Below are 25,840 nucleotides of genomic sequence, written 5' to 3'. Positions count from 1 at the left end.
CACATGAATTTTTAATTTTTTTACTTGGTTTATGTGGTAAAAAGATCCATTCTAAGATAATATCTTCCCTCATCCCTGTAGGGAAAATCTGAAAGGCAATATGAGTAGAATACAATTAAGATTTGGATTTACTTTATCTACATGTGCCTCCTGTAATTTTTCTTCAATGACCATCAATTCCTTTTCTGCTTCATCTGTTAATTCTCTGGGACTATTTAAGTCTTTATCACCATCTAAGGTTTTGTTTAAATGAACTATTAGGTCAGGTGTTATCCCGATGCCGTTTGTAGACTGGAAATATCTTCTAACAATCTTTGGAAGTCATTAAGAGTCTGCAATTGGTCGCTTTTTTTTTTTTAAATTTGTGCCTTTTGTGTTCTAACTGTCTGTAAACCTATTTGGTAATCTAGGTAATTGATAGAATCTCCTCTTTGTATTTTTTCAGGATCTATTTGTAATCCCTATTTAGGCAAAACTTTTTTCTTTTTTACTTCTTCAAACATTCTTTCTAAGGTATCTGCATTTGAGTCAGACAACAAAATGTCATCCATGTAATGTTAAATTATAGACTTAAGAAATTGCTCATGTATCGTTTCAAAGGCTTATTTATAAAATATTGGCACAGAGTGGGACTATTGAGCATTCCCTGTGGGAGGATAGTCCACTGATATCTCCTAGTAGGCTGAGAATTATTAAAAGTGGGCACTGTTAAAGCAAATTTTTCTCTGTCCTTTTCTTGTAAAGATATAGGGAAAAAACAGTCTTTTAAATCAATAGCTATAAGAGGCCATCTTTTCGGTAATAGAGAAGACAGAGGAATTCCAGACTATAGAAGGCCCACAGGTTGCATAACCTTGTTGACAGCTTAGATCTGTCACCATTCTCCATTTACCAGATTTCTTTTTAACAAAAAATACAGGAGAATTCCAAGGGCTGGTTGATTCTTCAGTATGGTGAGCATCTAATTGCTCCTGTACCAGCTGTTCTAAAGCCTACATAGTTTGTCTTCCACTAAAGGCCATTGTTTAACCCATATGGGTTTCTCAGTTAACCATTTTAAAGGCAAGGCTGTTAGTACCTCTGAAGGTTTGCTAGTTGTTTTGTGTTCTTGTACAGCCTGAATGGTTGGTGACCTTTTAAAATAATATTTTATAATATCCTTCCCAGAAATATGAGTTTTGGGGACTGCAGTAATGTTAACCTGGGTATTCCATTGTTGCAATATGTCATGGACCCCATAAATTCACTGCAATATCAGCTACATATGGTCTCAGCCTTCCTCTGTCCTTCTGGAACTATGCATTCAACCCACCTCGTGCTTTGTTTTACTTGAGATAGGGTTCCAATTCCCAGGAATTAAATATCTGTCTCTTGAAGAGGCCAATCTGGATGCCAAGATTCTGGAGTAATGATAGTCACATCCACACCTGTGTCTAGTAATTCCTCTATTACAATGTCATTTATACACACTCTTAGCTTTGGTCTTTGATCATTTATAGAAGTTTGCCAAAATGTACATTTCCTATTTCCTACTGGAGTTTTTGACTCATCCTTCAGGTTTGTTCCATCATCCAAACAGTATGGTTTTTTTTTTACACTAGGCACTGGATTGTTTAATTTTCCTGGTGTGACATGTTCTCCACGGTGACTGGGAATGACTGGGCCTTGTTGATATCAGGGCTTGTGAGAGGCCCTCCCAAGGAGTTTTCCAATGGTATTGGGTTACCTTGTCTGTTTCTTGTTGATCTATATTCATTAGTCCAATGCCGGCCTTTGCCACACCTCCTACATATTCCAGAGGGCTGAGTCCTCCTATTCTTACCATTCCTAGAGGAGACATTATTCCTAGGAATCCCTTGTCTACAGTCCCTTTTTAGATGTCCTATTCTTCCGCAATTAAAATATTTGGCATTTTGGTGTCTCCTCATACCACTGGAAATTGCTTCTCCTACCCAAGCTTCTGTACTATATTCAAATGTTTCAACATTCATTGTATGCAAGATCCATTCATCTATGGGTGCTGATCTAACCTTTAAAGGCCCAAGAATCTTCCCATTATAAGTTGTCATTTTCACAAGCTAAGGATTCAATTAGTACATGTCTAGTTTCATGGTCTGCCACTCTTAATTGCATAGCCTTAGTTAGTCTTTGTAAGAAGTCAGTAAAGGGTTCTATCTGGCTCTATTTAACCTTAATATATGACTCAGTCCTCTTTCCTGGTTCCTGAATCCTGTCCCACGCATTTAAAGCTTCTGTGCTACCTAGGGACAAGGTGCGTTCATCATAGCAAGCTTGTTCCTGAGGATCAGAGTAATGACCCTCATCCAGAATTTGATCTTGGGAAATATCAAATCTTTTTTCCTTTCCCCTGTTGCTCTAAAATTTTTTGGCTCTTCTCTCCAAAGTATCTGAGATTCATTTCTTAGGACAGTTGATATTCATTGGAGTCAATCGTGTGGGGTTGCCTTAGTGCTTAAAGCCCATGTTTTCACCATTTCCCTGACAAATGATGAATGTAGCTCATAAAAAAAACCTATTGCTTGTTTTATTTCTTTTAGATCACTCATAGGTATTGATTCCCATGCTTATTCTTTGAGAACCTTAGGGTACTTTGTACCAGATGGTTTTTCTGAGGAAATTATTGAATATGCAGTTGAAAGTCTGTGTAAGTCATCCAGAGGTCTGGCATGCACTGATGAGGTTAAATCCTGTCCTTGTAACTTCTGTACCTGCTCATCAATTTCAATAAATTTCTCAATTTTTTTCAAAACTTTTTGCTACACCTTTTTAAAAGTCTGCATCTCCTGTCCAGTGTTCTGTTCTAATGTCCTCACTGAGGATTCCAAGTTGTTCAGTAAAGATAATGTCTCATCCTTGGACATACCATAACTTTTCAACAGATTCAGACAGTTAGATTCAACAGCACAAAGTCTTTCAGATAATTTTGTCAAACTGACTATATCCCTCTAGATAGTATTGAACCATTTTTTAAAATGAGATAACATTGAAAGCAAAGCTAATTCCTAGAGTCAAATAATAGGAAGGAAAATAGTGTAAGTCTTGCACAATACCTTCCACAACATAAGCAAACCAATTATTGAACTCCTGGATGTTATCAGTCATTTTTTGGGTAGTTTTTCAGCTCTTACCTGTCATAAGGCAATTACAATGAATTGGAGTAGGTGTAATAATTGTTATTGACCACCAGGTGTCACAGTTGCAGCCATGTGGCAGAGAGACATTAACAGCAGCAAACAGCATGTGCTGACTACTTAGGTACTGAAAAATATGCTTTATTTAACAAATTATGAACAGTTATTAAGGTGATCAAATGATTCTGAGAGTTGGGGCCCAGGATAAAGAGAAAACACAGTTTTCTGTCAGTGTGAGTTTCAGACTGTGTGAACCATGGGGATCACAGGCAACAGTGTATGGACTGGCGTGTGGGGAGCACTGAGCAGCAACCTACTGCAGCAATCTCCTGCTAAAGTCACAGGCAGGAGAGTCAGTGTCCAAGGCACCATGCAGCTGGGACTGACCTAAAAAGTATGGACTGGTCCCCACGTTCGGGAGCCAGATGATGGTAAAAGATACAAAATAATCCCACATTAGTGCAGAATTACATATAATAAAGAGTTATTTATTTAGAGAAGACTTACAGATCACTGTCACAGATCACAAGATCACAATCCTCTGTATGAACAGGGAACAGGAACAGAGTATAGTAGCTGGAAGTGAGAGCCGGAAGCAAGAGAGCAAGCGCAGACTTTACAGTTGTATTTATAGTGTAAGAGACCACGCCCAAGTGGACTGGTATCTGGAAGGCTGGAGGAGCAGAAGGAGCTCCCACAATAAGTACATATGATTGATGTAGGAGGGTCATCTCTCTATGTGTTACTTTCATTGGTTAATAAAGAAACTGCCTTGGCTTTTGATAGGACAGCAGCTTAGATAGGTGGAGTAGACAAAACAGAATACTGGGAGAAAGAAGCAGAGTCAAGGAGAGCTGCCCACAATGAAGCTGCCAGGTCAGACATGCTGAATCTTTCCCGGTAAGCCACGACCTCATGGTGAGATACAGATTATCAGAAATGGGTTAATCAAGATGTGAGAATTAGCCAATAAGTGGCTAGAGCGAATGGGCCAGACAGTGTTTAAAAGAATACAGTTTCCGAGTAATTATTTCGGGTAAAGTTAGCCGGGCAGGCGGCGGGAAGCAGCCCACCATCCCTTCTACATATGTATACATCTGTATGAGTATATACCATATGTGTGACAGAGGCCAGAGAAAGGCATTGAGTTCCCTGTAGTTGGAGATAGAGGCTGTTGTGAGCCATCTAGCACGGGTTCTAGGAACTGCATGTGGGTCCCAGGAAGAGCAGTGGGTCCTCTTGACTACTGAGCCATTTCTACAGCCCAAGATTTGTTTATTAGACACAGAATGATAGACACTTGTATCACATGAGCTAAGGATGGCTAATTTACCAACCTGGGACTCCAGTTCCTTGCCCTCTAGCATATAACCCTTGCTGTGTCGCACTGGCCTGGTCCTGATGCAATGCAGGTAGGAAGCTCGTCTTGATGGAACTGCACCTCTAGAGGATTTTCAATTTTGGCATTCTTTTTTCTTTCATCATATTTCTCTTGAATTTTTGTTGATTGATTTTGGGTTATAAGCTCTTTGTCCTTAGGAGTCATCTTGGTTCCTTCTGACACCCCAGGGGCTGTGCACAGTGGGACTCATAACCACTCTCAGTACCATGTGCTGTCAATAAGTAGGAAGCAATTCTTCACCAGGGTCTTGGTGAGGACCAGTTCTGTATTGGACACACTGTAGACAAAATTAGTCATCCTTGTTTTACAAATACTACACTCAGAGCCCCAGAAAAAGTCCCCCACATCCAATCTCAGGGCATCTTGCTTGTGACTGCCTCCTGGAACTTGAACTGCATGCATGCAGCAGAGGCCAATTTCAGTGTTGGCAGCAGTCAGTCACAGCTCAGATTTCCATTTTATGTGGGAGGGCCTTGTCTTACACATGGCCCTGCAGCACTTGTTCTTGCTGTTCTGAGAGATTCTTTTGTTTTTCCTCCCAAGACAGGGTTTCTCTGTATAAAAGGCTTAACTGTACTGGAACTCATTTTGTAGACCAAGCTGACCTCGAACTCACTGAGATCCACCTGCCTTTGCCTCCCAACTGGTGGGATTAAAGGCCTGTGCCACCACTACCCAGCTTGTCCTGAGATAGTCTCATTGTTCATCGCTGGCTGAAAATCTAAGCCCCTGTATGTCTGTGGTGTATGCTGGGGCCAGACTGGAGGCCAGAGGAAAATCTCCTGCAGTCAATTCTCACTTTGTACCATCTGCGTCATGGGCACTGAATTCCATTCTTCAGGCTGGGTAGCAGGCGCTTTAGCCTCCTGAGCCATCTCACTGGCCCAGAAGGTTAATTTTTGAAACAGGGTTTTATTATATGCATCCCATGTTGGCCTCAGATGCAATTCTGTCTCTACCTCTCCAGTTTACAGATACACACCACCCTATCTGTTCTCTCTGTAGCTTTATTATCCTTCAGATTTCCTCCTTTCACATATTCTCTTGTACAGAAATGTGTACGTGTGTTTCTTTTGGATATTAGACTATAATACATTTTGTTTGCAATTTCTGTATATAATTCACAGTTTTTGACATGTAAGTTACAAATATATTGCATAAATATTTGGTATTTTATTTGCAGTATGTAAAAATGTAATACTGTAAGACCAGGTTTTTCATTTTGTTCTAGTTTGCTATGTTGTATTGCTACATGCTTCGTATGTCCATTATCCACCATAAGTCACTTTGATAGCACACCCTAGATTGAATTTTCTGATCAATTGGCAATTTATTTTGGAAAATGATGTGAGAATAATAAGTTTTTAGTTACAAATTATAAGTCATTTTTCTATAATTTTTCCATGCCTGACTTTCCTCCTACAGATCCTTCATCTAATGAGATAAATTGTAATATTTACAATAGTAAATCACACAGAATGTTACATATACATGCACAATGTGTGATATCAATGGTTCTATTCCATTAAATTCATCCAGCACAAGGAAAGAAAATGGGTGTCCTATCTCTCTCTTAAATTTGTAGCATTTGTTGATGTGTAATAATTGCTATCTTTGGTAAGGTCCTTCCTAGAAACAACGGGGCAGGGATATCTTAGATCAGATTTGCCCTCAGACAAGATTGTGCTGGAGGGAGAGACAAAATTAGAGAAAGATATTTTTTTCTGGAGTCAACTTTCTTGGAGGTTCATCCTAAAGAAAGTCTAAATGCTAGAAGAAGAAGGACCTAACTAGGAACAGTAGAAAAGAAACCCAGAGTTGCCTTCTGGTCAGGCAGCTGTACAAAGGCATGAGACCCAGAGATGCTGCAGCCTCCTCCTTCTCTGACAGCACTGTTCCTGGAATCAAGATCCAAGTTACTAGAAACCAATGGTTTGGGAATGCTTCCTTCTTCCTACAGATATCCAGAGGACCAGCGGCTGCATGGTAGGCAGGGTGGAGGGGCAGTAGAGCGCCAGGAGTACAGAATGGCAGCTTATTCAAAGTTTCCCACTGCCTGAAAAGGTAGAATCCAGGTACCAAGGTTGGGTACCAGCTTTGGGGGTGAAGGCAGGCTCCATAAAAACTGTGGAGATGCAGTTTCTTTTTCCCCCATCCCTGGCAGCTGTGGGCCTGGGTCAGGTATACTGTCAGACATGGTAGTGGGCATGCTGGCACACTGGGCACGTCTAGAGGAGCAAAGGACAGAGCTGGAAGGAGGCTGATCTGATAGATCAGATCAAGGAGAAAGAGCTAGCGTTTGAGAGGTATAGGCAGGAGAATCAAGAGTTCAAAGTCATCCTTAGCCATAGAATAATGTTCAATGCCATCTTGGGTTACAATAATATCACGTGAAACCAGATGAATTAAAGCCAACAAAACTGAGGACAATCAACTTGGGAAGTTTTGTGAATCACCAAGTTCTGGTATTGTGAAGCCACAGAAGTGAGTCTGTCTGTGCTTCTCATGTAGCTTGCTCATAGCAGTCAGACCCGGGAACCTTGTATCTAGCCCCAGTTACCTCCCACCAAACCTTGCACTTCCTGTTCGCTATTAGCAAGTGGTGCTTCTCCCCGCCACAGACTTGGCAATGCCTTCCAGGATTACCACAATAATGAACTGATTAATCGTGGGGACCTGTGTGGTCATTGATCCCCCACCCCACCCAGAAGGAGTCCCTATGGCAGATGTTCTTGTCACTTCTCTTGCAATTCTTGACAACACTAAACATACCAGACTAGGTCATACACATTAGTACATGGCCTCTATAGCGTTGACATCTGTGCCCATTGCCCCCCGCCCCAATCTTCTTGCTTGGGTTGAGCATTTCCACCTCACACTGACCAACAAGTGCCTATTGGTCTCAACAAACATTGAAGATACAAGTGGAATCACAGGGCTCCATAGAACCATAGAGAGATAAACATGTCTCAGTGTAACGGGCTGAATGTGCTGCCTCTGAGTACAGTGATGGATGCTCGTCTTCATGACTGCTGGAGATTTTGATTGGTATGTATTCAATCATTCCCTCAGCAATTTCTCAAGACAAAAGTGATGTGTTCCTTGTCATTGAAAAAAAAAATGTCCTTTCATGTAAAAGGTGAGAACTTCCTACTGAGAAGCTTCTCATACATGGTCATCGTGGTCACATGATGGCTGTAGCCAATGTCTTTCAGCTGGAGTTTGTGCTCAGCACTCAGGCTTGTTTTCCGGTTTCCAGCCTAGAGTTTTCAAACAGAGGACCGAGGACAACAGGAAGTAAACACTTCTAAGACATAATCCCAAAGGATATGGGGAGAGATGGGGTCATTCTGCATAACATTTGGCCATTTGGAATTGGCTTGGAAAATGGAACCCAAGCGCTAACAGATCCAGAACCATTGAAGGAGGTGGGTTTTCCTCCAAGAGCTTTGCCTTGAAGATCTTGGACGGTCTTATAAGTGCTGCCCCCCATGGCCATGTCCGGAATGGGCAGGGAGGACCTACTCAAGACACACGTCTAAGAAGGCCAAAGAACGCACTGCACGAATCACCAGACTTCCTAGTTTGGCCTTCCTCAGTAGAGGTGCCCATTGCATCTACAGAACTGAACTTGACTGAACCACAGAGACTGAGTACTTGGCTTTGTGTCTGGCAGTAGAGTCCTAACCCTCAGCACCCCAGAAAGAGACTGTCTTCGAAAATGGAGCCCCTGACTAAAACATGGAGAGTAATACACAGGCACAGATATGGTGGAAAAGCCATTCAAGGATCCATGCAGAAGATGCCACCTTCAAGTCTAAGAGAAGGCAACTAGGACCAGGATGGAAGATTTCCGAGGGCTAAGCTGCCCAGCCTGTGGTGTTTTGCTATGGCGAACTAACACAGTGATAGAAGTTTATTATCTTGAGAAATCAGCTTTGGCAGAGGATGTGGGAGGTAGTGTGGGAATTAATTGGCTCCACTCATTGTGTGAAAAGGCAGGCACTGAGGCAGAGGGCTTCCCCAGATGTTGTCTTAACCAATCCCGTCTAATCTCATTGTTGTGCATCATTCACCTTCTTCTGAGGTTCCCAGTCTTGAGCTAGCCTCAGGATATGGCAGAAAGCTTAGGAATATACCATATACTGGCCATGGCTGCAGAGTCTTCTCTTCAAGCTTCAGCTGCCAGGTCTGTGGAGAGTTCCAGAACATTCTTGACCAATCACATCGAATTACTTACTCTGTCTGTTCTGGATGTGGTTTCATGGTACAGTTCTCAGTCACCCTAGGGCACTGGGATGTGGGGTGGCCTGACAACATTCCGTAGCCTGCACACCTGTGAGAGGTAGGTTACATGCCCCTTGTGGGGCCACCTGGTCCATGAGCCCAGAGTTGGCTCTACTGTCCTGCTGCTTCTGGACATGGCAGATCAAATGAGGCACACGGATACTGGCATCAAAGGTGTTTCCCTGTGTGGGAGCCCCTTCCATTCGGCCAAGAAATGGAATCTCATGCTGAACGAGTTCATTCTGAAGACGATACTGCATAGCCTGGGGGCCTTTCGGGAAGGTAGACTGGAGGACAGGAGGCCAGTGGGAGGGAAGACGTGACTTTTGGCGGAAATTTCGGGCAGGACCTAGAGCAAGAGGCTGGGTGAGTGCAGGGGAGGTGCTGAGAAGGGACGAGTTTGGAGAAGTATGGCTTCATGCAGCCCTTGGGTGTTCATCGCCAGGTAGGCAATCTACAATCATGCTTTTTCTGGTTGCATGATGCTTTGTGTCTGAGATTAAATGATGGAAGGGTATATATGCAGGAATTTAGTTAAAGATACAGGAAAGCAAGAATGCCGTCAAATTTCTTGCCCCACTTAATCTGACCTGTGGTCAAGTTTAAGTCCTAGGCTTCATTTGGAGGAGAGCCACAGAGCCACAGAGAGGCATATGAAAGCAAATAGCAAAGGAAACCAAATGTTAATAAAATAGTAAGAGGAAAGGGAAAATATTAAAGAAAAAGTACTTTTAAAATTGACTAGAAAATTTCATCAGATGTCCTGGAATTGGAATTACAGATGGTTGTGAGTGAGTACTCAGGTAGGCACTGGGAACCGAACCTCAGCCCTTTGTGAGAGCAGCCAGTGCTCTAAACTGATGAGCCATTTCTCCCCTTCCTCAGCTCCTGAACATCTGCATACTCAGGAAATCAGCCTCCTGTTGGTTGTGTTCAGGTTGGAAGCCAGAGGGATGTGGATCTTGGAGGGCAGTGGTCTAGCTGACTTCAGAGCTTCCTCTTGGCGTCTTCCAGTTCTGAGGTGTGACCCAGGTGCTCTGTGGCACCTTTAGCAGCTGTGTTGCCTTTGGCCACTCTTGTATATATATCTCACCAAGAAAGAGGTTTCCTGAATTTTTTTGCCGTTCGTCTTTGATCTTCACTACATGTTTGTGTGATGCAGCCAGCGATTAACCATGTCATGGCCTGATCAGTGTCCTGTCTTGAAATTTCCTATGAGGCACTGGCTCTCAAACTTCCTGCTGTGCAGCCCTTTAATACAGTTCCTCGTGTTGTGGTGAGCCCCAACCAGAAGATTATCTTTGCTGCTCCTTCAGGACTGTAATTTTGCGATTGTTATGAATTATAATATAAATATGCGTGTTTCCTGCTGATCTTAGGTGATCCCTGTGAAAGGGTCGTTCGACTCTAAGTGGGGTCACCATCCATAGGTTGGGAACTGATTATGAGAGCTAAGCTAGTCTGTGTGCTCAGGGCACAGGGCATAGGTCAGGCTCCTCTTGATTCTTTGCCACAGTAGTGGCCATGGCCTCTGGCCCGTTTCCAGTGCTAATATCAGCTTTAGTATCTGCATTCCCATCCACACTCTGGACTTCTGAGCCTGATAAGTTTCGTTTGCAGAGTGTTACACGCCATCAGCACATTAGGCATCTTCTAGACTCCTCCTTCCAAACTAGCTCCGTAGTGTTGCCAGCAGCACCCCAGTTGTTTTCTATGGTATTACATTTCCTATCACTGTAACAAAACTCCTGGCACAATCCACTGAATGGACAGGTTTATCTGGGGTTTGGGTCTGGAAGCTTTCAGGGCAGGGCTAGGTAGACCCGACACTTTTGGACCCATGGAAAAATGGTATATTGCAGCTAAGGGTCATGGTGGAATGCTGCCCTTATTGTGGCCAAGAAATGGAATAGGAAGAAGCCAGCATCACATAAACCACTTCAGAAAAGAAGCCCCAAGTGACCTAAAGCCTCTCACTAAATTCAACTCTTAAAGGCCCCATCTTTCCTCAGTAGTGCCAAACCAGGCACTGTGCCGTAGCACATGAGCCATAGAAGATACAAATTATAGAAAATTAAGAAGTAGAAGACTGAAATGAATTACAAGCAGAAGGAATAACAGGTTGAAAAAAAATTATCTACATAAATGTCCTCCTCGGGTAGAGAAAGACAAAAGAGCCAGTGAGATAGAAAACTGACGGGGAGCCAAGAATGAAGGGGACGTAGAAGACAGAAAAAGAAAACCCTGGATCCGAAATGGAGCGAAGAAGAGATAAAACGTGACAAACAGGGCCCAACGAAGGCGAGGAGGGTGCCAAGATCCGACAAAATAAAACCAGCAGACTGAAAATCAGCAAGATGGATGGTAGAGGGCGAGAACTGGAAAAAGAAAGTAGGGGAGCAACGACAGGGATCGGCACCACAACGCCGCACCACGAGAGCCGCAGAGATCACAGTGTCCCGAGACCCGAATAAACACAGCCTCCAGGCTAGCCAGCAAAACAAACGAATCAAGAGAAAAACACTTGAATTGAAAACCATCTCTGGAGGGTGTCCTCAAGTGGACCCTTGAGCTAGAATGCCTGTTCAGACCTGGTCACACAAGGGCTGGTGCCAGCCCTTCATGCCATGGTTTCCGTGGAGCAGCTAGAGAAGGGGGTGAGAGCTCAGGTAGTGCCCACGACTGTCAAGGGGAGGAGGCCGCCTGAAGCAGCGTCCTCTCAAGAATGTTTTGCAAAGGATCAGTGATGGTTCATTTTATGCCTCATCTTGGAGTAGCCATGTTATCTAATTTTATGTTCAGATACTGGACTGGAAACTGCTACGATTTCTTTTTTAAAGATATGATTAACCTTTTTACCCAAGACACTTTGAGTAAAGCTGAAGGCCCTCCAGACTGTGGGTCCTTGTCCTGTCTGGTGAAGAACTGTGGAAGTCAGGCTGAGGTTTCCTGGAGCAGAAGCATTCCTGACAAATTCTGGGTTTGCCACCTGCAGTGCCTCTCCTGCGAATTTCTGAGGTAAGATTAGCGCAGAACTGTGTACATTAGAATCATGTTGATGAGCTGTGCACAGGAAGACTGTCCCTGCCCTTGTCACTTATAGGAGTTTCACGCTTTTTTGCTGCCCATTTGTATCGACATCCACAACATCCCACTTGACCGTGTACCAGATGAGGGACCTAGGTGCATGTGACTTCCAAAAGCACTCATTTCAGGGACCAAGTGACTCACTGCAGGTAGGATTCTGGAGGACAGGGAGATTCTCCTAAAATTTGCAATACTGGAAATTGAACCCAAGCTGGAAGCCTGGAGAGGCAGCCAGGGACACTGGCAAGGGCTCCAAGTTCTGTAAGCTGAACAGACTCTCCAGAGAGCTAGACACAGAGAACATCGCTAAACGAGTGGTGGAATGCCCTGGTAGTGTTGATGCTGAAACCTGGGAGGTCAGGCAATGCTGTTCTGGGGTGTGACACTGGGGAGCTCCAGGAGTTGGGGTTCTCCAAGCACCTCCACTTGGACACCAGAATGTCAGAGATGCCCTCTGCAGCAACAGAGTCAATTGTTTTTCTAGAATATTTCCCCTGCCCCACCCTGCCCTCACTTAACATCGAGGTTACTAAATCAATATAATTACTATTTTTAAATCTGCCTGTTTTCCAAATGAATATTTTAGAAAGGTCTTTCTGTCACTTAGATAATTAAGTTGAAAATCTATGAGAAGCAGATTTGTTCTGAAACCAGAGTGCAAATTGAAATCGTATGGGAAGAAGTGCCAGCAGCATCCTTAAGGTGACACAACCATTCTCCTCAGAGCAGTGACCAGCTCAGAGGAGACTTAGAGCCCATGGCCACTTCCGTTCTTTTGGTCACTCCTCCCTGGCACAGAAGAGACTTGCAGATGGGCAGAGTCACCTGACTCCCCTACCTCCCAGCTGGGATTGAGGGACTAATGTCATTGTAGCTGGCAGTAGTAAGGAGCTTGACAGCCCCAGATGCCCTCTGCGGGGATGACAGACACATACTACAGAGGTTCTCTTTGTCCTGGAGTCCATTCTTGAAAGTGGAGCAGAATCAAGATAGGAAGGCTGAATAATTGTGTTGTTGTCTTACGGAGGTATCGAGGTTTATTTGTTACGAGGCATCTAGCAGCCTATGAAGCCGAGGAAACGTCAGGGGTGTGTGTAACCGAGAACAAGCTCTACTTAGCCTAGCCTTCTGCCTGCTTTTGTTGTTTGCTTACTGTTCGCGAGTAGACTTTTATGTGGGACTTCACGGCGCTGGAACTTCTTTTTGCCCTTGGAGTACTAACATCTCCTTCCTTGACTTTCCTGCCAGCCCTGCCTTTACTGAGACATTCCTTATGCTACTTGACTGTGGTCACCGTATCCACCCCCACACACTTTCTTCAGCATTCCCATGCAGTGCTGTGGGCTCGGAGTCTCACCAACAGAGACTCATCCTCAAAAGCATGTCACCTTCAAAGCCAAATTCAGCCAGTACTTCCCTGAGCGCTACTCGCAGGAGAGATTTCTCAAGTCTGTGAATCACACTTCCACTGGGACTGATGGCACTCCACTCTGGGACTGGTCACTCTCCACTCCGGGACGAACCATGCTCTGCTTTGAGACTGACAACACTCCATCCATGCTCAGTTCTGACAGCGAGATGGGAATGAAGACGGATGTGGCATTGAGACTGACTCACCAGACATTCCAGGGCAGTTAGGGTTAACGATCTTCTTCTCCTGGACTTTAGGAAAGCTGTAGTCATGAATGGAGGTGAGAGATCAGTCTGCACCGTGCTTTCCCTGTGGGCAGCAGAGCCCGAGTTCCATCTACAGCGTAAAAACAGATCTGGGTGTGTTTTATAACCCTGGGTGCTGTGGAGATGGAAAAGGCTGGATACCGGAGGGTTGCTGGACAATGGGGTCTTGGATAAACAACAGCACAATGAGGGATCCTGTATCAAAAATGCAAAACGTAGATGGCGCCTGAGAAATAAGATCCGGAATTGTCCTGTGGCCTCCACACACACCTGCTCATGTGTTCCTGTCCCTGTGTGTGTGCGTATCATAGCTACAAGTAAGAGCAGAGAAAGATAAGTTCACACAGGGATACCTTCTTGCTTGCTTTTTATCTCTTATAGAATTCAGGGCCTCCTGACTAGGGAACGGTGCTGTTCACAGTGGGCTGGCTCTTCCCGCATCAGGTAGCACTTAAGATAATCCCCCAGAGAATGCTCCCTGGGTCATGGTGTAGACAATTCCTCAACACTCTCTTTTCAGGTGATTTAGTTGATCATTAAGGAGATGAAGCAGTGGCTCAGCAGTTAAGAGCATTCCCTGATCTTTCTTAGTTCTCAGCACCCATATAAGGTGACTCACAGCTGCCTGAAACTTTAATTCCAGGGGCTCCAACGCCCTCCTCTGGCCTTCTCAGGCAGTTACGTTACACTCATGAGGCATATACTCACACAGACACAAGCATATGCATTAAAATACAAAACAAACCGCAACAACTTGTGGCAATCCTCCTGTTTCAGCCTCCAGGGACACGGATTAAACTCATCCACCACCAAACCCAGCTAAATGATATTCAAAGAAAAAAAAGAAGCACATAGATGGAGAACTTAGATTCTCTGATTTGAAGGCAAAATAAAATCTATCTATCAGGAAAGCATGGCATCATTCTAGGCTTAGACATATAGATCAATAGATCAGAGTAGCAGAACTGAAGAGTAAGAGCCCAGAATGTGAATTCAGTCCTTCCCTGAGGCAACACAGTGTCTCAGTTAGTGTTTCCACTGCTGTGATAAAACACTATAACCAAAATCAACTTGGGGAAGAAAGGATTCATTTGATCTTTACAGTTTGGAGTCCACCAACAAGGAGAATTGAGGGCAGCAACTCAGCAGGCATGGATCTGGAGGCAGGAGCGGATGCAGAGGCCAAGGAGAAGAGATGCGCATCGCCTTGCTCCCCATGGCTTTCTCTGCACACTTTCTTATAGTACTCGCAGTGGTTTGAAAGAAAACGGCCCCCAAAGGGAGTGTTACTATCAGAAGGTGTGGTCTCGTTGAAGGAAGTGTGTCACTGTGGGGGTGGGTTTTGAGGTCTTTTCTTCAAGTTTCACTCAGTATGACAGTCAGTTGTCTGCCTGTTGCCTGCAAGATGTAGCACTCTCAGCTCCAGCACCATGTCTACCTGCACGTCACCATGCTCCCCACCACGATGATAATGGACTGAACCTCTGAAACTGTAAGCGAGCCCCCTCAATTAAATGCTTTCTTTATAAGAGTTGCTGTAGTCATGGTGTCTCCTCACAGCGATAAGAAACCCCAAATTAGACAGTGCCCAGGACCACCAGAGTTAGCACTGCCTGCAGCGAGCTGGACCCTCCCACTTTAATCATCAATTGAGAAAATGCACCACAGGCTTGCTCATAGGCCAATATTGTGGGGACATTTTCTCAGTTGAGGTTCCCTGTTCCCAAATGTCTCTGATTTGTGTCAAGTTGACATAAAATACAGTCAGTACACTTAGTAAGGATGTTTCCTCTCCAAGCAAATGCTGTGGATCCATGGATGTCAATTTGAAAGGAGAGAGAACCTAAATCTTGGTCTCATGTGATCACCCACCATCTCTATAAATGGACTAGAGAGCAAACTGTCCAGAATCTCCAAAGGAAATGCAGAAAGAACAGTGTCTGACTAGATTATTCCTTTGCTAGGCATATACAAATACCACAGTCCATGGCAGAACAGGTAGGTGAATGGAGCCCACCAAAGTTAAAACTACTATTTAATCTCTGCTGGATAGTTTTTATATCAACTTGTTACAATCTAAAGTCATCTAAGAGCAGGGAGTCTCAATTTTAAAAATGCCCTCCATGAGATCTGGCTGTAAGCAAGCTAGTAGGACATTTTCTCAATTAGTGATTGATAAGGGAGGGCCCAGCCCATTGAGAGTGGTGCTATTCTTGGGTCTTATAAGAAATCAGGCTGAGCAAAGCCATGGTAAGCAAGCCAGTAAGCAGCACCCCTCCATGGCCTCGGCATCAGCTCCTGTCTTCAGGTTCCTGCCCTGTTTGGGTTCCTGTCCTGACTCCCCCCCCCCCCCCCAGTAATGAACAGCAATATGGAAATGTAAGCCAAATAAACCCTTTCCTCCCCAGGTTGCTTTGATCATGGTGTTTGGTATTTTATCACAGCAATAGAAACCCTACCTAAGCCATGGTTAAACAGCGCTGAGGATTAGCTAAACACTAGATCGTGAAACACAAGATAAGCAAAATAGATCCAATAGAGAACTCTCCCAAATATACATATTAATCACATATATGGACATGTACATATAAATAAGACAGCCCTTAAGGAGAAGGGCAAAGGACTTGAGTAGACAGTTCATGTAAAAACACATACAATGGGCATTGAAGCACAGGCTACATAGTGCATTTCATCTTTAAGGAAATGCAAATTAAATCATAGCCCATAGATACTGCTGGCATGGCTAGAGTTAAGGCAGGCTAGGCAGCAAAGCCGGTGAGTGCTCAGCAGATCACAGCTACAATACAACTGTGGGCTGGGATGGACAAAACACAGGAGCACCACCTCAGAAAGACAGTTTTGGGCTTTTAAAAGAACACCGGTCCTAGGCATCTTAGCAGACGGCCCAGTGTTGAACTTCTGCGACTGTCATTAGACTCATCGGGGCAGGAGAATGAAAATGATTCAGCCTGTCGGGCTTTCAAAGTCAGCACTAGGCTTCAGCTGTGTCCTGACCTCCTCCCCACTCCCCCATCCCCTGTTGGCCTCCAGTGACTCAGTCAGTGGGCATAACGGAAAAGAGCAAGCCTACCTACCTACCGCAGCAGTCAGGGTTGGGCTGAGGACTAGGCGAGGACTAGGTAAGTACCCTGGGGGAACCCTGCTGCCAAGTCTGCAGACACTGAGAGCCCCTTTCCCACCCCCAGTGCAGGGGAGAAGAGCCGAGGCTGATGAGGTGGTGACAGCTGCTGGCCTGGGAGGATCAGTCTGTGCCATGGATGGTCTCCAGGTGCCTGGCAGCTACCACTGGAATGTCACTCTTCGCCCCGCCAAAAGATGAGTTTTTGATCGTCCTGATTTATAGCTCTTAAAGACAAAGTCATCCAGATTTTTAGTTCACGACTATGTTAAGGCTCATATTTTCATCTATGGTACCCCGCTTTTCAGAGTGACTGTTTGCCATGGGGCAGGATCAGTCACGTCTGTGTGCCTCGGGATCACTCAAGGGGCCTTGGCCTCCCATCCTAAAGCAGTTGGGAAGCACTTGTGATCCTGGCCCTCGTGATGTGAGCAACAGAGAAACCTGTGGTTCAACCGAAGCCAGGGCTTCCGAGGGACACACCCTCAGGCCTCTGGAGCAAAGTTTCCAGGTCTTTCTTTCTTCTTTAAAACTTTATATTAACAGTCAAAGAATTAGGTTTCTGGATGGCATTTTCAGACAAGATTTATCTCTGTTGATTCTTTCCCCCCTTTGACTGCCCCTCTCCTGTGCCTTCCATCCCCAGAAGCCTGCTTTTAGCTTTCTTTTTTTTCTGAAAATTTGAATGTGTTTCCAGAGTTTCATCCCTGAGTGCTATATTTACACAAATTCTTCTTTCTCCCTGCCCCCAACTCCTCCTGTTTCCGCCCCCCCCCCCGCTCTCTTTCACGTGATTGGCCTCTTCTTTGCTATTGTTACACACGCACACACACACACGTACACACGTACACACGCATACTCACATGTGCACACACGCATACACACACATACACACATAATTGCACACACACATAAACACACATACACATTCATACACACACACACACACAACATGCTGAGTTCAGTTAGTCTTTGGTGTTTACATGTTTAGGGCTGACAACTTGGGGTTAGATTACCTACAAAGGGATTTGTCCCTGGAGAAGACTCTTCTTCCTTTCTTTGCAGTCCTGATGGTCTGTAGCTATTATTTAGGGCTGGGACCTCATTGGTATTGACATGTCAGTTGGTGCTTTAATTGTGCAGGTCCTTTCTCGGTAGCCATATTGGGATTTCATGGCTGCAGCTTCCCTTCGTATACAGAAGATACTGCCTGTCAGCAGCATCCTGGTCCTCTGGCTCTTGTAATTTTTCTACTTCCCTTTCTGAAATGTCCCCTGAACCTTCAGTCTACAGGTTGAATTGCAGATGTGTCAGTTGGGATTGGGCTCCTGAGGTGGTTTGAATGAGATGACCCCTATATGCTTATATGTTTTAATACTTAGTCCCCAAATGGTGGAGATGTTTGGCAGGGATTCTGATGTATGACCTTGATGTAGGAAGTGTGTCACTGGGGGTGGGCTTTGAAGTTTTGAAAGACTCCTGTTATCTCTCTCTTTCTCTCTCTCTCTCTGTATGTATGTGTGTGTTTGTGTGTGTGTGTGTGCACATGTACATGTGCGTGTGTGTCTAACTTGTGAATCAAGATGTAAGCCCTCAGCTTGGTCATCCTGGCCTTTAACCTCCTGAAACTATTAGCCCTAAATTAAATGCTTTGGAGTGTTTAGAGCGCAGCTAGGAATTACATGGACTGAAGAAAATGGTGGCTGTAGGTTCCACTCTAGGGCCTACGGTACCATCAGTCATGGCTAGGTTTACAGTATCAGGTAAGAATTTCCTCCTAGGAAGTAGAGGGGTCAGGAGCACCATGAGAACCTGACCCACAGAATCAGCTGACTGGGACTCATGGGAGCTGGTGAGATCAGGGAGTCTGTAGGGGTCTGACCTAAGTCGTCTGCATAGATGTTATAGCTGAGTTGCTTCGTGTTCTTGTGGGATTCCTAACAGTGAGAGTGGGGGCTGTCTCTGGCACTCTTGCCTGCTTAGGGTACCTTTTCCTCCTACCACTTTGCCTTATCCATCCTTAATGTGACGGCATGTGCCTGGTCTTACTGTAGCTTCTTATGCTACGCTTGGTTGACCGCCCTGGGAGGCCTGCTCTTTTCTGAGGGGAGGTGGAGGGGGATGTAGCTGAGGGGAAGAGGGGAGGTGGTGAGTAGATATTGGGGGGAGGGAGAGGGAAACAATGGTAAGGATATAATATATGCGAGAAGGATTAAAAAGAAAATAACTTCATAAAACATTTGATTAAAAAAGTCCCCTTCCATTGAGAGAGCCGTAAGTCAAACTGAACCGCGGTTGGTTAGCTCCATGTTGTAGGCGTCATCCTGGCGCCACCGTCTGGGCTGCCTTCCTGGCTTTGCCGCTGGTGTGGTTCATAAACTTTACGGTTACGTATTGATTGCTTTTTCTCCCCTGGAAGCTTGGGTAGCACCTTTGGATACGGTGGGAGCCAATCCTCATGAAGGACGCTTCCAGGTCAGTTAATTTCAAATCCTCTTAAGTATTGTGCCCGAAGCGTGTGGTATCTTTAGCAATAACGGGGTCTTGCCTTCAAGTTATGGACGAAAACCAAGGCTGAAATGCAACAGCCTCTATTGTTTCGTGAATCTCTAGACAACCCTGACCAGAAACATAAAGGGAGGTTTGCCGTGCCTGCCCGTGTGGTTTTATTAGATAGTCAATGGCTCTCGGGGTGCATTATTATACCCCAAGGGCCAGACATGACTTTTCCACCCTGTTCCTTCTCATTTCTCTTGATCTCTTCTCAAAGTCTCACATCTAGCTTCATAGTCTCTCTCTACTTTCACTAATCTAGGACTGGGCAATCCACAAGGGGATTTGTCTCTGAAGAAAACTGATTCTCCCTGTCTCAGCTGCCATTGGCCAATTACAGCTCTTCTACTAAGAGCAAGGCCTTGTCAACCTTCCCTTCTCCCAGGTTGGTGTGTTGACTGGTATGATTCTGTGCAAGCAACCGTATTCTAACACATAACCTTTTAAAAAAAGACTTTTCATTGATCTTTTTCTGTGGATTTCCCATCATGCATCTTGATTCCACTCATCTTCCTGCCCCCTCAAATCCACCCTCTGCCCTTGTAACCTCCCCCAAAACAAAATTTAAAAGAAAAACTAAAAACCAAGCAAGCAAGCAAGCAAGCAAGCAAGCAAGTAGACAGAAATTCTCGGCATGGAAGCTGTAGTGTGGCCTAGTGAACCATACAGTATTATACTTTAGACCATACATCTTTACTTTTAAGTGTTCATTGCAGTGAATCTTTGGTCTTGTTTGAGGCCTCTGGCTTCTGCTGCACTATCTATAGTGGGCCCTCACTGGGACTCCCTTGGATATCTTGTTGTCCTGTGCCATGGAGAGCCTGTTGTTTTGGGTTTCTATGTATGGCCCCTTCACACGCTCCTGTAATTCATAGATAAGGTGGATATTGGGGTGGGCCAGTTCATAGCCTTGGTTCTGGCCCAGGTAGTAGCTGGGTTGGTCAGCCTGCCAAGTTTCCTCATCCACGCCACTTTGGGTGAGCTCTCCAGCACGACTCTGGCTAGCTCATCCAATGTAGCAGGCAGCAGCGAGCAGGGCCAGTTCTCCTGATTTCAGGTCCTTGGGTCCAGCAAACCTGCATGCACACCACCAGGGCCAGCTCTGCTGTTTTGCCCAGGCAAGGTGCAGGGCCCTCTCTCCCAATCCCTGTAGAAGGTATTGGGGCAGGGCATCCCACTGCACCCCTATCAGCAGGGTCAGTACTAGTGTGCTATCCAGGCAAAGTATAGAGCCCATTCTTCCATGTGCTGCAGTCAGTGAGGGGCAGGGGTAGCTTTCCTACTTTCGTGACCTGCCTCAGGTGGCAAGGGGCTGAAGGGAGAAGGTATCTTTCCCTTACCCATGCCACCAACTAACATACAGTCTCAATTTGATCTGCTTCACTAAGTAGTAAGATTCTCAAAAATTTATATATCTATGTAACAGATTCATATATACGATATATAACTATATATTATAATATTAATATAATATTGATATTATATTACATTAACTAGGTAAGTTATTATGGCACCCCTAACACCTACAAGATTTACATGCTGAAGCTGTAGCCGATGTTGGGATCCTATCCTGGAACGTGAGTTATAGGATCCCAATGTGCTGGTATTCAGGGCCGATCCCAGGGTCTTGGTACTCAGTCTAGATTTTCAGTCTGACATATTGGGTTTTATGCTAATCTAATCCCAGCACAGTGACACGTTACCCATGAACATCAACTCAAAGGATGAATAGGCTACTTCAGCTCAAGGTTTCAGATATTTTGGTTGCTTTCTCTCAACTCAGTCACTTTGGGTCTTCAGTGAGGCAGAACACCATGTCAGAGAGTGTGCATTAAAGCAGAGCTGTTGACCCCACGGCAGCCAGGAAGGAGAGGAGTCAGAGGTTAGAGACAAAATATATCACCAAGACCTGTCCACAAGGACCCACTCCCTTCAACTTGACTCCACCCAACATGTTTCCACCCTCATCCATTAAAGACTCACTCACAGATTAACCTAGGATGAAGTCAGAGGTCTTGTGATCCATCCTGTAACATGGGAGCTGGTTTGTTTGTGTTTTCTGTCCCACACAGTACCCCACAACCAGCAAGCCCCAAAGAAAATCACACAGAGATCTCTATAAGTTATAAAGCTGATTGGTCCATTTGCTCAGGCTTCCTGTCCACTCTTGTGGCCTATATTAACCCATTATTCTGACCTATTTTAGCTACCTACCACCTTTTCCAGCTGGTAGGTCACATCCTGCTTCTTCGGTGATCTGGGCAAGAGTGGGAGGAATCAGATTCCTCCTTCCCAGAATTCTCCTGTTCTCATTGCATCACCTCTACTTCCTGTCTGGTTTTCCCACCTATACTTCCTGCCTGGCCAATCAGCGTTTATTTAAAACATGATTGACAGAATACAGACAATTCTCCCGCACCACCATCCAATCCCTTCCCCTAAAGCCTCATCTCAAGAGTGTTGCTGCACTGAGTTCCAAGATTCTAGCTCAGTGGTTCTCAGCCTTCCTCATGCTGAGGCCATTAAAGCAGTTCCTCAGGCTGTGGTGTGGTGACCCCCAACCATAAAATTACTTCTTCAGAACTGTACATTTTGCTACTGTTGTGAATCTTTGTGTAAATATCAGATATGCGGGACATCTGATGTCTGACCCCTTAAAGAGACTGTGGGCCACAGGCTGAGGACCACTGCATCAACCCACGAGACTCTGGGAGACATAAAGCTTGTTACCTAACGGCAGAAAGCAGGGGTGCCGTGGTCAGGGCAGCAGCACAGCTGTCCTGTTGGAAGTGGGTTCAAGCAGGGACAAGGCTCCTTAAGAGGTCCTTGCGTCCATTAGCTGTAGTGGAGGCAGGCAAGGAGCTGAAGCTCATAGACACACTCTCAAACCTGGTAGTCGTCCGCTTGTTGCCCACTGCCATCATCCGCTTATTCCATCATGGCTGGGAAAATGGGGAAGACTGGAGAGCTGGCAAGCCTACAACTCCTGCATATAGAAGGCAAGGTCTGGGTCGTTTGGAATTGTTGATATCTTCCATGTGATGTCACAACCTGACACTCAAACACCAAAGAGGCAAAGCTCTCAAGAACTTCCTCAGTCATCTGTTGGTCTGCTTTTGTGTGCAGAGGCCAGAGGCAAGCAGCCTACTGACAGACCGTCAAGGAGAGCTTTGCGTTGTGAAGGATTCCCTTTAGGGATCTTGTTTGACTCTCACAAGCTCCGGTCAGTGAAATTTCGGAGATCTATGAAAGCCAAGCTTAAAGTTCTCTGGAGCCCTGTGAAGACCACAGAGTCTGGGGGCAGTAGTGGTAAAGTGTACCTAGCGTGAGGAGACTAAAGATGGCCACTGGGTAGGTAAGCTTGCATGCATGAAAGGCCAGATTGCAATTGTCTCTGACATCTCTGAGATGTCATAGTCAAGCATTCTTTGGCAGCTCACCCTTCACACAAGTGGCCTGTACCCCTCAAGTCCGTCTCGGTGTTTTCAATTCTGATGAGGCACGGTGAGATAATCATGGGAATTCTCCCAGCCTGGAAGTTCCTCTGCAGTTGGTGTGCCCGTGCAGAGAGTAGACCAATACATAGAATTGGCGAGTTGCTGCACAGTTCCTGAGTTCCTTCTAAGTAGTAATGGATCAATATCTTTCTCTTAAATCCGATCTTTAAAAGGAGAGCAAGTGAGGTCATACAGCGAATAATAACAAAGTGTTCAGTCTGAAATCAGCTCCATAAAGTTCTCTCTAAAAGTGGTCTCTACTCCAGAGCCCTTACTTTCTCTGCATATCCTGCGACTTCTGGTTCTTCTCCACTCTGAGCTCATGAGGGACCAAGACTCTCTCATCTCTTTTCACTCACAGACAATAAGTATTTGTAGAATAAATTAATGAATGAGTGGATTGAAAAATCAGCTAATAAAGTTCAGCTTCTGTGTTTTAAGGTGATCAGAAATTGAGGTGTGGTACTCTGTTCTCAAAGGGCTCATTCTTCCCCTCTTCCCTCCACTTCAGCAACCCATATAACTGATGAAAGGTGCACCCACTGTGCTGTGAGTGTGCCCATAAAGTTAATAGATTATGAACTTTTGTCTTTTTGTTCTTTGAGATGGGCTCACCTTGCAATCCAGGATAAGCTTCAAACTCAAGATTCTCTTGCCTCAGGCTTCAAAGAGTTGGGGTCATAACACACCCACTTTATTGGAAGCAATCTTCAAATTCATACGGTGCTGGTTTTCAGAGGTGGGACCTTTTAGAATTCTCAGGGCTAGAGGAGGTCAAGAGGGTGGGGTCTCTATCATGCCATTAGTGGTTTGGTCAGAGGAGGACAAAGCCTGAGCCAACAAACTTGCTGTCTTTTTGTGATGTCTTCCATTCCCTTACTGCACAAGAACAAAGTCCTTAGTGATATCGTGATTTTGTAATCCCCAGTCTCTAGGAGCATGAGTTAAATACACCAACAAATGTACACTCTCATAAACCACCCATCAGGCCCGGAAACAGAGAACAACTTAAGTTACTTAACCTTTGCATCCCTAAAACAAGAGTCGTAAAAGGCTGTCACAAAGCACTGCAAATAGGAGAAGCAACATGCAAGATCTTTATTCCAAGGATTGCTAGAGAGCAAGGATTCACCAGAAGAACTGATAAACAGTTGTTCAGGATATCAGAGAAGCCAGGACTCCAGGCAGATAAAGTTCGGCTTCTGTTTGATCACTCCACTCCTTACTGCAGGACTGAGTGGAGGACACAGAAAAGCTGGTTGGGGGTTCCGTGTGAGTAAGCTTCCAAGATGTACACACCCGGCGTGTACACCCGACGTGTTGAAAGGAAATGGGAGTGGTCCGATTTGATGACAGTGGCTTGATTGAATGTGTGACACGTCCTTTCACCAAGGGCATGCGTGAGGAAGGCTCCCCTGGTGCCACATGAAGGCCATTTGTGTGTGTGTGTGTGTGTGTGTGTGTGTGTGTGTGTTTTAAAAAAAAAACTTCTAGTTTTCTTGGCAAGGATTTGGTGAAACTGGAACCCATGCCTTTAGCTCGCCACAGAACCTTCCTATTGCCAGGAGAATGTGAATCCCCACAGTCAACTTTAGCTAGATCCTCTGTCTGGAGAGCTGGATGCCACCCACAAAATGAGTCCTTGGATGCAATAAACTGAGATCTGGCTATGAGGCCTTTGGAAAATCCTGTCACTGAATGTGATGTAGCTTCACCCAGTTCCTGAAAACCCACAGGAATCCTGGGACATCTGCAAGCTCGCCTGGTTCCCAGGAAGCTTCCTCACCAATACAGTGGGCCATGCCACACCTGTCCAGCCAGACAGCTGGAAGATTAGGCCCCAGCTCCTCTTCCACTCCTTCTGTGCACACAAGGGAAAAGAAATCACAAACCGAATGCCAGATTTCTGTAGATAATGGCTTTACAGGAACAGAATACAGCCTGTCTGGTGTGGCTGGCAGAAGTAAACCAGAAGGCCTGCAAGATTGCAGAATGTCTCCTCAAATCTGTGGATTCATCTCTGTCCACGTGGCACTTTAGCAGCTGGGGAGTTATGTTTTACAAATGTGTAAAGAAAAGAGTTGTCTTGATTTTAAAAATCTATGTGTGGGAACCAAGCTTCAGGGTGGCTTTCAAATGGGTTGAAATAATTTTAAAACGGAGTTTAAGCAGAGGCATTCTACATTAGTGAACAATGCTTTTTTTTCCCCAGAAGACATGGGCTATTAAATGAAAATCTCGACAAGTCATGGGTTATTTTCCTACCAGTTATTGGTTAGAAAGGCCCCATAAGTGCCCTAAACAAAACAAGCTACCGCCATTGCTCTTATTTGCCCACCATAACCAGATGCTATCACCATCTAGTTGCTGATGATACCATACATACTGGTTGTAGACCATAGAGAGATCATGAATGGATCATAAAACTTCCTGCTTTCACAGTGCTGGAAGGTGTTATGTGGGCAGCTGGAGGGCAAAGACTTTAAGAGCTGGACCTTGCATGCTGCATTAACAACTTGCCAGTCAAGATGTGTCTGTGGGTGCAATGTAGTTTACTGTTTGCGCGGTAGCCAACTGATCTCTTGATTGAATTTCAGACCTGCTCTACAGGCCTCATTCTTGGTACTGTGAACATGGTCAAAACTCATGACTATGGAAATCATAGGTCCTAGTGAAGAACTTACTAACACTGTTTTTCTAAGTGGTCATGTTGTAAACTACCTTACAAATATCTATAGCCATCAATTTCTGTGCTTGTATCCTTGGTCAGAGAAGTTCCTAATTATGATAGGCATTGATAAATGCAGAAACATGATTCTAGTCAAAGTATTGACAGTAAGCACCTGTGTGTGCTCAGCTCTCCACGGGACATAGATAATAACCATTGTTTTCCCAAAAGTTCAGAGGACATGGCCGAAGATGGGGTGGAAAGAAGGCAAGAGCCAGGGATGAGGAGGGACATTGTGAAATGCTGTCCTGTCTGCACATGAATCCACAGTAGCTATGGTTATCCGCAGAAGACCGGCACAAGATCAAACCAGTTAAA

The 25,840-nt window shown here is 45.0% G+C and overlaps 1 pseudogene; it reads right to left on the bottom strand.

Annotated features, from left to right (window-relative positions):
- Positions 1 to 3,675: 3,675 nt before the first annotated feature.
- LOC146893916 (small ribosomal subunit protein eS8-like) overlaps positions 3,676 to 25,840 on the bottom strand; it is a 42,107-nt pseudogene continuing 19,942 nt past the window's right edge.

Source organism: Myodes glareolus, chromosome 8 (genome assembly GCF_982192425.1).
Source record: "Myodes glareolus chromosome 8, mMyoGla1.1, whole genome shotgun sequence".
NCBI lineage: Eukaryota > Metazoa > Chordata > Mammalia > Rodentia > Cricetidae > Myodes > Myodes glareolus.
Note: the sequence above shows the minus strand (reverse complement) of the source record. Positions and strands in the feature narration are given on the sequence as shown.